The sequence below is a fragment of the Rousettus aegyptiacus genome, unplaced genomic scaffold, assembly GCF_014176215.1.
Source record: "Rousettus aegyptiacus isolate mRouAeg1 unplaced genomic scaffold, mRouAeg1.p scaffold_m13_p_15, whole genome shotgun sequence".
NCBI classification, from domain to species: Eukaryota; Metazoa; Chordata; class Mammalia; order Chiroptera; family Pteropodidae; genus Rousettus; species Rousettus aegyptiacus.
Genome location: NW_023416290.1, coordinates 23,041,412 through 23,046,294, shown reverse-complemented (window position 1 = coordinate 23,046,294; position 4,883 = coordinate 23,041,412). Strand labels below are relative to the sequence as shown.

Sequence of the window (4,883 nt, the reverse complement as noted above, 5' to 3'; positions counted from 1 at the left end):
CAAATAGTGACAGTTTGGCTTTTTCATTTCCTATTTGGATGCCTTTTATATCTTTCTCTTGCCTGATTACACTTGCTAAGACCCCCAATGTTATATTGAATAATATTAGTGATACTGGACAACCTTATCTTGTATCTCAGAGGGAAGGTTTTTAGTTTTTCACCATTAAGTATAATGTCTGAGGGTTTGTCATATACGGCCTTTATTATGTTAAGGTACTTTCCTTCTATACCAATTTTGTTAAATGTTTTGATCATAAATGGATGCTATATCTTGTCGAAGGCTTCATCTGCAACTATTGATATGATCATATGATTCTTATTTTTTAATTTGTTTATGTGCTGTATCACATTAATCAATCTGCATATGTTGAACCATCTCTGTGCCCCTGGGATGAAGCCTACTTGATAGTGGGGTATAATTTTTTTTAACAAGTTGCTGTATTTAGTTCACTAGTATCTTATTTAGGATTTTTTTCATCTGTGTCCATGAGAGATATGGGTCTGTAGTTTTCTTTTTTGTGTTATCTTTACCAGATTTTGTTATCAGGGTAATACTGGCCTCATAAAATGAACTGGAAAGTACTGTCTCCTCTTCAAATTTTTGGAAGAATTTGAGGAGAAATAGGTTTTAGATCTTTTTTGAATGTTTGGTAGAATCTGCTGGTGAAGCCACCTGGCCCTGGGCTTTTATTTTTTGGTAGGTTTTTGATGATTGGTTCAATTTTATACTGCTAATCAGACTATTTGAATTTTCAAGTTCTTGATTCAGTCTAGGAAGGTTGTATTTTCTTTAAATACATACCCATTTCTTCTAGGCTATTAAAGTTGGTATTAAATTCTTTTTCATAGTATTCTTGTATGATCCTTTGTATTTCTGTGGTGTCTGTCATATTTTCTTTATTTCACCCCTGATTTTGTTTATTTGTGTCCTTTCTCTTTTTTCTTTAATGAGTCTAACCAGAGGTTTTCAATTTTATTAACCTTCTCAAAAACTAGCTCTTTGTTGCATTTATTTTTTCTATTGTTTGTTTGTTTTCAATTGTATTTATTTCTGCTCTAATTTTGATTATTTCTTTCCTTCTGCTGATTTTACGCTTCATCTGCTCTTCCTCTTCTAGTTTTTTTAAGATGAAGCACTAGGTTGTTTATTTTGTCTCATTCTCATTTTTTGAGATAGGCCTGTAATGATATGAACTTTCCTCTTATGACCACTTTTGCCATGTCCCTAAAGTTTTGATAGGTTTTACTATCATCATCATTCATTTCTCTGTATCCTTTTTTTAAAATTTTTCTTTCTTATGCAAAGCAACCCTTGTTTGACCTCACAGATTGCAAGGATCTTGTCAGCTTACAATCCCTTATTTTTTATTTTTTAAGCCTATAGCACCTGGTCTTCCCATCCAAGTACTAACCAGGCCCGATCCTGCTTAGCTTCCAAGATCAGACGGAATCAGGCTTGTTCAGGATGGTATGGCCATAGACTTCTATGTATCTCTTGATCTCTCTTTTTATTTCTTCTCTGACCCAGTTATTCTTCAGTAGCATGTTGTTTAATCTCCATGTATTTGTGGCTCTTCCTGATTTATTTTTGCAGTTGATCTCTAGTTTCAAAGCATTATGACTGGAGAATATGGTTGGTATAATTTCAACCCTCTTCTATTTGTTGAGGCTTTCTCTGTTTCCCAGTCTGTGGTCAATTCTCGAGAATATTCCATGTGCACTATAGAAGAATGTATAAGCAGCCATTTGGAGATGAAAAGCTCTGTAAATGTCTATTATGTCCAGTTGGTCTAATGTGTCATTTACGGATATTATTTCCTCAATGCTTTTCTGTTTAGATGATCTATCCATATTCAACAGTGGGGTTTTCATGTCCCTTACTATTATAATATTTTGGTTGTTTCTCTCTTTAGTTCTGTTAACAATTGCTTTATATATTTCAGGACTCCCTGATTGAGAGAATAAATATCAATAAGTGTTATGTCTGCTCAGTGTATGATTCCCTTTATCATTATGAAGTGTTCCTCTTTCTTTATCTTTTTGATTTTGAAATATGTTTGTCTGATATTAGTACTGCTACTCCCGCTTTTCTCTGAGTGCCATTTGCTTGAAATTTCATTTTCCACCCTTTCACTCTGAGTCTATATTTGTCTTTGGAACTTAGGTGTTTCTCCTAGAGGGAATATATGGGGTTTTTTTTTGTTTTTTTGTTTTTTTTTTGTTTTTTTGTTTCTTTGTTTTTGATCCAATTTGCAACTCTGTGCTTTTTATTGGTGAGTTCAGTCCATTTACATTTAGGATGATTAATAAAATATGAGGTTTACCTATAGCCAATTTATCTTTTGCTTTCTTGTAGCTCAGTGTTTCCATTGCTTTCTTGCCCTTGTGTGTCTGTTTTTTTGTTTGTTTGTTTTTGTTTTTGTTTTGCTTTTTAAAATTTAGCTGGGTTTTGTTTATTTTCTTTCTGATCCCTCTTGGTTTCTGTTATATATTTCAGTTCTGAATATTTAGTGTGTGGTTAGCATTACAAATATGTAGAGGATAGTTACATATACATAGTAGTCCATTTTCTTCTGCGTGTGCTTTATCTTTATTTCTCTTTGTGAATTTGGATCTTTGAATCTTCCCCTTTTCTGCCATTGTCTCAATCTGTCGTTATGTATGCTGAAGATTCATTACTATCTTGCTATAGGAAATCTCTAATTATTTAAGCTTATAATGTCCTGTTCTTAATAAGAGTTACACTCCTCTGCTTCTCTCTGCTACCTCATCACCTTACTCATAGTTATGTATTTTTTGTCATTTTGTTTTAGGTGAGCTGACCCCTTTCAGTATTTCCTGTAGTGCAGGCCTCGTAGTAGAGAATTCCCTCACTTTTTGTATGTCTGGAAAGGTCTTTATTTCTCCTTCATAACTAAAGGAGAGCTTTTTTGGATACATTATTCTAGGCTGGTAGCTACTTTCAATTAATAGTTTGAATATTTGATTCCACTCCTTTCTGGCTTGTATGGTTTGTGCTGAGAAGTCCAATGATAATCTATAGGTTTTCCTTTGTAATTTACTATCCTCTTTTCCGTGGTTGCCCTGAGAATTCTTTCTTTGTCATTGATTTTTGATCATTTTAATATGCTATGTCTTGGAGGAGGCCTTTTTGGGTTGATATAATTGGGTGTTCTGTTGCTCTTGTTCATAGATCCCATGCTCAGATGTGCTGGTGTGCAGGTTAAGTGTGTGTGTGTGTGTGTGTGTGTGTGTGTGTGTGTGTGTGTGTTAAGTTTTAGACGTTCCAGTCATTGTCATTTTAAGGGATGAAATTTGGGGATATCTCTCACTCCACCATGTTTCTGACAGCACTCCTTTTTGTACTTCTGTACTTAGCTTTTAAATGTGCCTATTAAGTCCTTCTGATCTAATGCGTTCTTTAAGGCTAATATTTCTTAAATGATTTTCTGTGTGAATGATCTATCCATTGATGTAAGCGAAGCATTAACTTTCCTACTATTATGGTAGTGCTCTCACTTTCTGTTTTTAGTTCTGTTAATATTTACTTTTATAATTTGGTGCTCCTATGCTGCATGCCCTGATATTTTAAAATATTAACAATTGTTTGAATTGACTCTTTTCTCACTGTATAATGTCCTTCTTTGATTTGTATTACAGTCTTTGTTTAAAAATCTATTTTGTTTGTTATAAATATTATTACATTCGCTTTCTTTTCATTTCTATTTGCATAGAATTTTTTTTCCATTATTTTATTTTCAGTCTGTTTGTGTTCTTAGTTTGATCTGAGTGTCTTGTTGGCAACATATAGATTAGTGATGGTTTTTTTTAATCCATTCACCATGTTTTTGATTGGAAAATTTAGTCCATTTGTGGTTAGGTATGGTAGTTATTGACATTTTTGAAAACTGTTTTCTGACCATTTGTGTAATTCTTCTGTATTTCTTGTTCACGTTCCTTGATGTCCGATGAATTTCCTTAGTGCTGTTTATGTACCTCATTATCTTTTTTGTATTTACTATAAGTTTTTGCTTTGTCATTTCTGTGATGTTCACATATAACATCATATATATATAACAATCTATGGTAGCAGCTTACATTTGAATGCATTCTAATAACTTTATAGTTTTACTCTTTCACATATTATATTTTCGGTGTTAAATTTTACATTGCTTAATTTTGTGTATTTTTAACTAATTATTGTAGTTACAGTTAAGTTTACTTCTTTTGTCTTTTAATCTTTATACAAGCTTTAAAAGTGATTAGTCCACTATCTTTACTATATATTTGCCTTTATCAGTTAGATTTTTATTTTTACATTTTTGTTGTTGTTATAACTAGTTAGTGCCTTTTTTCAGATTAAAAAAGTCCTTTAGTATTTTTTGTAAGGCCAGTTTAGTGGCAAACAATTTTAGCTTTTGCTAATCTGGAAAATTATTAATCTCTCCTTCAATTCTGAGTAATAACATTGCTGAATAAACTCATTGATTGGAAGTTTTTCTCTTCATATTACTTTGAGCATATAATGCCATTGCTTTCCAGCCTGTAATTTTCTGCTGAAAAATTAGTTCATATATTTATGAGGATTCATTATTATATATAAAATATTATATATATTTTTTCTCTTGCTGCCTTTAAGATTCTTTCTTTAATTTTTGTTTTGGCGTTTATCTCTTTGAGTTAATTTTATTTGAAATCATCTGTGTTTCCTGAACCTGAAGGTCTGCATATCCCCCAGATTAGGAAGTTTTTCAGCCATTATTTCTTCAAATAAGTTTTCTGCCTTTTTCTCTCTCTCTTTCCATTCTGGAACCCTTATAATGCTAATGTTATTCTGCTTGGTGTCGTTCCATAGGTGCCTTAAGATATCGTCATTTTTTT

The 4,883-nt window shown here is 32.3% G+C and overlaps 1 pseudogene; it reads right to left on the bottom strand.

Moving 5' to 3' along the window:
- Positions 1-1,377: 1,377 nt before the first annotated feature.
- LOC118612231 lies at positions 1,378-1,484 on the bottom strand (annotated as a pseudogene).
- Positions 1,485-4,883: the final 3,399 nt, after the last annotated feature.